Source organism: Mastomys coucha, unplaced genomic scaffold (genome assembly GCF_008632895.1).
Source record: "Mastomys coucha isolate ucsf_1 unplaced genomic scaffold, UCSF_Mcou_1 pScaffold14, whole genome shotgun sequence".
Lineage (NCBI taxonomy): Eukaryota > Metazoa > Chordata > Mammalia > Rodentia > Muridae > Mastomys > Mastomys coucha.
In genome coordinates, this window is record NW_022196896.1 from 47,115,882 (window position 1) to 47,125,619 (window position 9,738).

Consider the following 9,738-nt stretch of genomic DNA (forward strand, 5'->3'; position numbering starts at 1 on the left):
GAGCTCACTCTGTCCTGCAGTTCTGAAACCTACCAGCTGTTGTAAGGTTCTCCCGGCATCCTGGGTTTTTCGGCACCAGCTGTAGCCCGCGCAGTCGTCTTGCCAGCAAGAAGACATGCGGACACTAGGTTCCTTCTGCAGCAACGTTTTATTGTCCTCATCCATAGGGAAAAAGGGTCAAGCCCAAAATCCGCACTGCTTATATACACCACAGTGCAGTGTGTCTGCCCACAGCGTGGCGTGTCTGCCCATGATTGGCTGTCCGCTCATTACCCTACGTGTAACGCCCCGGGATGGGCCCTGACATGGCGTCTTTTTCACTCTACGCACATGCGTAAACAGTTCTCTACGCACATGCGCAAACAGTTGTTTACTAGGAGTTAACAGCAGAAGTAGGTGCCATCTTGCCATGGCGAATGCCTCTCCAGCTTCACGGCTCCCCACACTGATAGATTTCCACATGCTCCAATTGACCCTCCTTATTATCTAGTTTCTTTAGGTATATAGATGTTAACTTTGTTATCCTCAACTTTACAACTAAAGTTTACTTACAAATACATACCATATGTATTTCTAGTTCTGGGTTACTTCATTCAGGATGATATTCTTTTGTTCTATCAGTTTGGCTGAAAAATGCATGATGTCTTTTTTTTTTTTAATAGTTGAATAGGGTTTCATTTAGAAGTAGTACCACATTTTCTTTATTAACTCTTCAGCTATGGAACATCTAGTTTGTTTCAAGTTACTGGCTTTTAAAATAACACTGTTATGAATACAGGTGAGCAAGTGTCCCTGTGGCATAATGTGTCATCATATGGGTATATGCCTACAAATGTTATAACTATGCCTTGAAGCAAAACTATTTCCAGTTTCCTGAGAAACCACTATATTGATTTCCAAAATGATTGTACTAGTTTACTCTCATACCAGCAATGGAGGAGTGTTGACTCTCCTCCTTATCGTCACCAGCATGTGCGGTCACTTGAGATTTATATCTTAGCTTTTCTGAAAGTTTTAAGATGGAATCTCAGCATCATTTCATAAGTATTTCTCTGATTACAAAGGACATGTAACACTTGTGTAAGTGCTTCCTTAACCATTAGTAATTAGTCTGTTGAAAATTCTGTTTAGGTCTGTTCCCCAATTTATTATTGGGTCATATGGTTTGTAGGTGTCTAACTTGAGTGCTTTATTCATTTTGGAAATTAATTTTCTGTAAGATGTAGATTTAGTGAAGTTTTTACCAGTATGTCCACTTTTGTTTTATACTTTGCCTAAAATTAACTTTTATTTTTTCATGAGGTTTCACTTTACAATTGTTGATATTATAGCCTGAACCATTGATGCTTTCAGTTCAGAATATTGTCTTCTGTATCAGTTCTTTAAATGCTATTCCCAACTTTCTTTACTATAAAATTCAGAGTATCTGTCTTTATGTTTAAGTCTTTGATCCACTTGACCTTGCATTTTGTGCAGGGTAAGAAACATGAATCTATTTGCATTCTTCTACATGCAGATATCTAGTTAGAGTAGCACCATTTGTTGAATATGTTTTCTTCTATTGTTGATTTTGCCTCCTTTGTCAAAAATCAAGTGTACATAGGTGTGTGGATTTATTTCTTGGTCTTTGATCCAACTACATTATTCAATCTGCCTGTTTCTGTATCAATACCAGGCAGGTATTGTTACTATTTCTCTATAGTATAGCTTGAGGTGAGAGATGGGGATATACCCAGAAGTTCTTTTATTATACATGATTATCTTAACTTTCCTGGATTTGTTTGTTTGTTTTGTTTTGTTTTGTTTCTTTGTTTTTCCACAAAAAGATAAATTTTTTCTTTCAAATTCTGTAGAGAATTGTGTTGGAATTTTTATGGAAATTGTGTTGATTGCTTTGGGAATTGGTAGATTGATTTTCTAAGGTGACCATTTTCAATATGTTAATCATTCTGATCCATGAGCATGGGAGATATTTCCATCTTCTGATATTTTTGTCCTTTTCTTCTTTTAGAGACTTGAAGTCCATGTCATACTAGTCTTTCACTTGCTTGGTTAGAGTTACAATACTACATTATATGTTATTTGTAGCTATTGTAAAGGGTCTTACCGCCCTAATTTCATTCTCATTTCATTTATCATTTGTATAAAGGAGAGATACTGATACTTTTGAATTAATTTTGAATCTAGCAACTTTGCTAAAGGCATTTATCTACTCTAGGAGTTCTCTGGTAGAAATTTTTGGGTCATTTATGTATACTATCAAATAGCAATTGCTATTTGCAAATAGCAATACCATGATTCTTTCCTTTCCAATTGTATCCCATTGATATCTTTTAGCGGTTTTATTGCTCTACTTAGAACTTAAAGTACTATGTTGAATAGATATGGAAAGCATGGGAAGCCTTGTCTTATCACTGATTTTTGTGAGATTGGATTAAGTTTTTCTCCTTTTAATTTAATGTTGACTATCTGTTTGCTGTATATTACTCTCATTATGTTTAGGTATGGACCTTGAATTCCTGATCTCTTCAATAATTTTATCATAAATAGGTGTTAGATTTCCCAAAGGATTTTTCAGCATCTTGTGAGATGACCATGTAACATGATTTTTTTTTCTTTCAGTTTGTGCATATGGTGGATTAAATTGGTGGATTTTTGTGTATGAAACCATCCCTGTGATATTTAGAGGAAGTCAACTCAATCATGGTGGATATTGTTTTTAATGTCTTTTTGGAGTGTTTTGGTTTGTGAATTTTTTTTTTTTTTTAGAATTTTACATAATATTCATGAGAGAAACTGTCTGATGTTCTATTTCTTTGTTGAATCCTTATGTGGATAAGGTATTAGGGTAACTGTAGCCTCAAAGCATGAGTTGGACAATGTTATTTCAATGTTATTTCTGTTTTGTGGGTAGTTTGAAATGAATTGGTATTAGCTTTTCTTTGAAAATGGTGTAAATTCTATGTTAAAACCATTTGACCCTTGGCATTTTTTGGTAGGGAGACTTTTAATGACAGCTTCATTACCTTAGAGCTTCATTTAATTACCTTAGGTATTATAAGACTGTGTAAATAGTATACTGATTTTGCTCTAAATCTGATCTGCATTTTCTATGACAAAGAATAATATATAAATATAAATTTATATAATAAAATTAAAATTAGTGAAATTATTGCAGTTTGGTTTACTTCACTGTTTTTCTTTTTCACACCAACAAATATTTGTTGAATATAATAACTACCTATTCTTGACATTATTAAAGAATCTTGATACCTGATATACATGATTAATATTTATAAGGTTTTTGTCATAATATGCAAGGTCTGTGAGAAATATAACAGCATAAACATGGTATTTAATTGAACAGTTGAATCATATAGGAAAAAACTCAGAGAATTATAAAATATTTCATACTAAAAACTGGAAATTATACTTGATTTGTTTTGTATCAAAATACCATTTTAATTCTAGACTATTCTTTGATTTCCAGGTTAGTTGCCAATACTTTATAGCATAATTCCAAGTACTTTTCTTATCCTGTCAATTTATTTGACTTTTGGATGTCATTTTAGCATAGCATTTAGTTAACAATAAGGTTCCAAGCCAGTTACTCTTGTAGATGACTTTAAGCCCAGCTTTGGGAGGAAAGTTTAGGTAGATCCCTGTGAGTTAGATGCTTGCCTGGTCTACATAATAAGTTCAAGAAAAAGCAAATTCTACACAGAGAACACCTGTCTTAAAATATGAAACCCCAAACCAAAACAAACAAGCAAGCAAACACAATGATAACAAAGATCCAATACCAGATCTCAAAGTTCTTAACATTTCATTTCTATTTCATGAGTTTCTTTTTATATCACCTTTTCAAGAATCAGTTCCTGTATCCTTCCTTAGTCTCTGTTTGCCTACAGTGGTTTCTTAGATTTATTTATTTCTCCAAAGTTCTCTATTTCATGCAATAACTATATACTTCAACACTTTTGTAGAAAATTCCATAATTTGGGAGTGGCATGTTTTTAGCTCATAATTAGACCCAAACTATCTCTGATTTCTAAGTATCTAAAAACATAGGTCAGAGTAAGGGATGGGCTTAAGACAGGATGAAGCAGATAAGAAGTGGGAAACAAACAAACAAACAACAACAACAAAAACCAGTGAGATGGGTTCTTATCAAGGCCAAGGGAAGGAAAATAAAAAGACAGAAGGACAAAGTAGAAATACACGAAAGTTTACTGAAACAGCATCAAGGAATCATTTTATATTTAAGTACTCATTTACAATTCATATAAGTGCATGTGTATGCATATATATCTGTTAGTAAATACACACAAATGTGCTGAGTATTTCTGTCTGTGTGTCTATCTTAAGTTATGGCACTTGGTGGAACAATGTTTCCAAATAGACCAGCAGACACCCAAGCAAAAAGCATTAAAAGCCTTCTGAATGGAGTTATTATAAGTGACTCCTATATTATATTTATAATATAAACTCTGTCTCTGATGATTTTTTATATTTTGGAGGTTGAATATGAGCTAGTATTGTTGAAGACACCTCAAACTTGAACACATGACTCATATAATTTGATTTGAAATTTGAAAGACTCCTGCCTTCATCCTTTCTTCCATGGTGCTAGAAAATACTGTGCACGCTTCTGTGAAGCACAGACAATTATCCTGAGAACAAAATGTCCATAAATATCTAATAATTTACACAGATGCTATGTTCTCTCTACAAACTAGCATGGCTGCCTTCTAAGAAGCTCTACCAGCAACTGACTGAGATGCAGATACAGCCAAGTACTGGAGTGAGGAGAGGGACCCCTATGGGAGAGATAGGGAAAGGACTGAAAAGAACAGAGGGATATGACAACCTGGTAGGACAAACAACAGTGTCAACTAACCTGGAACCATGGAAGCTCTCAGAACCTGAGCCACTGAGAAAAAAGCATACATGGGTTGGTCCTAGGCCCCCAGAACATATGTAGCACAGGACTACCTTGTCTGACTTCAGTGGGAAAGGATTCACCCCCTGTAGATAGAAACCTTGAAGGGGGCACCCTTTCATATGTTCAAGGGTAGGGGTACAGGGGAAAGAATTTTGTGATGAGATATCTGGAGGGTACAACATTTTGGATGTAAATAAAATAATTATTAATAAAAATGCAAAATAAATTAGAAAATAGAATCCTATGGTTATTTTTATGTTTTACTCACATAACAACTGGGATAATAGCAATTATCTACTGTAACCTCTTATGAGAGTGTAAAGTTCATAGAAATGGGTTTTCATGAGTAAGTACTTGGAAGTAAAGAACTATTTGAGCTCTTTTAGGATATAGTTATTTCAATTCACATAAAGTTCTATCTTCTAGAAGGAAATTAATCCATTTGACTTGTTATGAAAAACAGTACAGCTGTATAAATGCACAAAATTTCATTGTTATGAATGTGATTTCAAGGCAACTACCTTGGTCTAGAGCCACCAAGACAGAGTATAGAATTTAGTAAGTGATAACTTGCGATTATCAGCAGGTAATGGATTAACTACACAAAGTATCCCAGTTACTGTGCTATTTAAACTATATCAAACTATAAAGGTTGTGTGTGTCTGTCATTCCAGAATGTAAACCATTGGGAAAGGTACCAGAAATCTGCCACTGGGCTTTATTTAATAATTAATTCAACACCCACCTCCTGGGCTTATACCAAAAGCAAACCTCATCATATTACTAGGACAGTTGCTCAATTAACTTCATAGGATCATTATTTTTAATAGGCTAGAATTATTATAATAGTTTCATTAAAAACTAGAAACATCTTACATGTATTTCAAATTAAGAATGGATAAAAATGTGGTATATTTGCACAATGTAGTATTTTTAATTGCATCTTTTATTTATTTACATTTCAAATGTCATCCCTTTTCCTGTTTTCTCTTATGGAACCTGGTTCTCATCCCCCCTTAACTTGCTTATTTGAGGTTTTTTCCCCCACCAACCTACCCACTCTGGTCTCACTGCCCTAGCATTCCTCTATAATGGGGCATCAAGTCTTCAGAGAACCCAGGGCCTCCACTCCAATTGATGCCAGATCAGGTTCCTTCAGCTCCTTCAGTCCTTCCCCTAACTCCTCCCTTGTGATCCCTATGTTCAGTATGATGGTTAGCTGCAAGCATCCTCATCTGTATTGATCAGGTTCTGACAGAGCCTCTCAGGAGACAGTGTCTGGGTTTGGTGTCTGCATGTGGGATGGATCCCCAGGTGGGACAATCTTTGTGTGATGTTTTCTTCATGCTCTGCTGCACATTTTGTCTCTCTATTTCCTCCCAATTGTGTTTTGTTTCACCTTCTAAGAAGTACCAAAGCATCCAAACTTTGGGCCTCCTTCATCTCGAGCTTCATGTAGTCCATGAGTTGTATCATGGATATTCCAAGCCCTTTGCCTAATAACCACTTTCTCTTAAAATTGATCACAACTATTATAATTTTGCAAATTATATGGTATAAGATAGACCTAACACCCAGTCCAACATTTTTGCCAATAAAATTAAACACTGTCCTCTATCCTAACTTAAAAGACTATAGTTCTTCACCTGGATATAGATGTCTTAACTTTAGATTGAATGCCACCTGAAAAACATCCTTTCAAATCTGTTCCTCTTAAAGTAAAAATCCTGAGTTGACTAGGAGACTGTGTAGTTTTTCAACCCCATCAGAAATCCAAGCATGATTAATATTAACCAAAAATACATAGGAAGCCTAATATAGCTTCCAAAACTTAGCCAATTAATAGAGACCACTGATCACTTGGACAGTCCCTTACTTAAACAAGTTGGGGCATTGGTCTTCAGCCTACTGGCTAGGTTATCTGACAGACTTGGAGAAACAGGAATGTTAAGGACTAGCCTACTCTGTCTCAGTAGAATCAAGCTGCCCTAACCTGTAATTGTGTCCTTTCTTTGGACAGCATTATGTCTGCAGATGAAATGCGGCGATTCTTGTCTAGTGGATATTAAGCCACAACTGGAGTAACTCAAAGATACTCAGTTTCTTTTTTGAATCCAAAACAGGGAAAGATTTCCGTAGCAGACTAGTCTCAACATCAAGTGAATACATGACATTAAATGACATATTCTGTTGGTTTCTGATGTTTTTGAAAACCAATTATCTATGCAAAGTAATCTGGATTATCGTCCATTAACTACTCTCAGCTATTTCTAGTTAAAGTCTTGTAAACACCCTAACAATAAACTCAGAGTCATGAATTTTCTATTTGGCCCTAAACTCACAGGCTTATACATCTCAGATCTGCTTATAATAACAGGAAAAGAAGGACTAGGCTTAAGCCCTGTAATTTCAAATATTTAGTATCAATAGAAGAGATTTATATCAATGATAATCTTGATTTTGGATCAAAATAAATTCTGTACCAAGTAAGAACTTATGAATTCAACTTAGTAACAATTATAAAGACATCTAAAAATGAGATTATGGCTACACAACCAATTCAAGCTATATTCTCCCTGTTCTAAATATGACCACTTCTACATTCCTTAGAAAGACAACCTATCAATAACTCTCTCTAGCCCCAAAGCCTAGGGAACTGAGTCAAAGACTCTTCATAACTTCCTCAAGCTGAATACGGCTGTTGAGATATTATTAAGGGGGTGGGGTGGGAAAGGGTATGTAAAACAGGATTGATTTGCCTCTGATGTCTGTGCCTTGACTGGATCTTACTAAGTCCAGGACATCAGGAATTCGAGTATGTCAGTTGAACATACCTGGTGAGGAAATTCACCAAAGCTGTATATTCTGTGATATATAAATCTCAAAACAAAATTTTAGCATAATCAATACACATTTTTTCCTCAATTCTCTGAAATGTAGTCCTCTGGAGGTCTCCTTTAGTCATATCTGATCCATATAACTCTGGAAGGTGTAAGTACCTTAATCACCTTTTCCGAAAACACAAAGACAAAACTTTTTTCCCAAATCAGTATATCCTTGAGCCAGTAACCAGAAAAACCTTCATTTTGACGTCTTTTCCACTATTATATAACTACAAAACTCAAAATCACACCTGTTTTGAAAACTAAGACAATCTAAAACAAATGAAATAAACTAAAATAATGTATGTCCCTATACTTAGGCCTTTCCTATGTTGCTAAGAGGATGTAAAACCCAATATTCCCTTGGAGTCCATGTTAGACAGAATATGAGTATCCTGTGAGGCAAGTAAAGTAATCTACTTTTATACCATCTTAATACAATTGATTCACACTTATATCTGTACCCACCTCTAAACAGGCAGATAGTCAAAGCAGGATTTAAACCCAGAATTCCCACGGAGCCTACATTAGACAGAATTTGAGATGTATTAAAGCAATATATCTTTACACCATCTTTCTGTTTGGCTCTCTGCCTAGAACCATGGCCATTTATTTTATTAATACCTATACAACATCTATTGAACTCTCTATAGGAGCCACAGACATTAAATTAATACCTGTTCAAAGCAAGCAATTATTGTCACTACATTCTCTACTTTGGAGTCAGTGACTAATATTGCCTATCTAGTTCCAAATCGCAGGTGAGATTTCCCATGTGATTTGGACAGAATCTGAAAACAAATTTACCCTAAAAGCGAATAATCCTAATTTTAAATTTACAGTTTAATCCCTCTGCCCTAAGAGGTAGGCAAATTCCATTCTTCTCCTAACTCAGAGCAGCCTGTGAATTCCCATAGCCTGCATCCTCAGCACTGTCTGTAGAATCTTTGTTTTAACCTTCTCTTGTTTGAGTCACACGATTTGTTTATAACACTACCCAGTTACTTAACAAAAATAAATAAATAAATAAAACTCTCTCAGGCTAATAATCTTGAATTGCTACTGCATTCATGCCTAGTCCACAAATTGGTTTGCCACTTGTTGAGGTAAATATTAAAAAACGAACCCACCAACTCTCAGAGGGGCTCTTGCTCTCCTGTAACCACCACCAACTCTCTAAAGCTAGGCCCTGCACCAGGTGATCTCACTCACTTGGTCTCTAGGCCTACCAACTAACCAGCCCTACAAAGCCACATGGCTCCCATTGGGCCATCTCTCAGCCAGGGCCCCTGAGTTCCTCTTGCTTTCATGCAATGCACCACCACCCCTGGTTAGCCATCTCAACACCTAATTACCCTGTAGAATCAAGACTCTTAATGCTTAATCAGCCAAACAGATTTATATATCAATAATAACACAATTTACAAGATATCAATACAATAATTTCAGAGCCAATTGACAATGATAAACCTTTAACTAACTATTCCTACCTTTTTATAATACCACATCAGTGTACATTCTGGATGTCTTTGAGAACCTCTCTCTCTGTCTTCTCAAATCCTCCCTCTGCCTCCCTTCTCCTGTCCAATCACAAGCCTCCCACTTCCCTAATGTGATTGGACAGGGAAAACCCTGCAACATGTGTCCTTATTACATGTTAGAATATCCTGTGGATATATATATATGCCCAGGAGTGGTACAGCTGGGTGCTCAGGTAGTACTATGTCCAATTTTGTGAGGAACCACCAGACTGCTTTCCAGTGTAGATGTACCAGCTCTCAATAGCATAATCAATGGAGGAGTGTTCCTTTGTGCTGTTCTATTCAGAAAAATTTCCCCTGTGCCCATGTGTTTTAGTTTTTTTTCCCACTTTTGCTTCTAGTAGATTCAGTGTGTCAGGTTTTTTTTTTT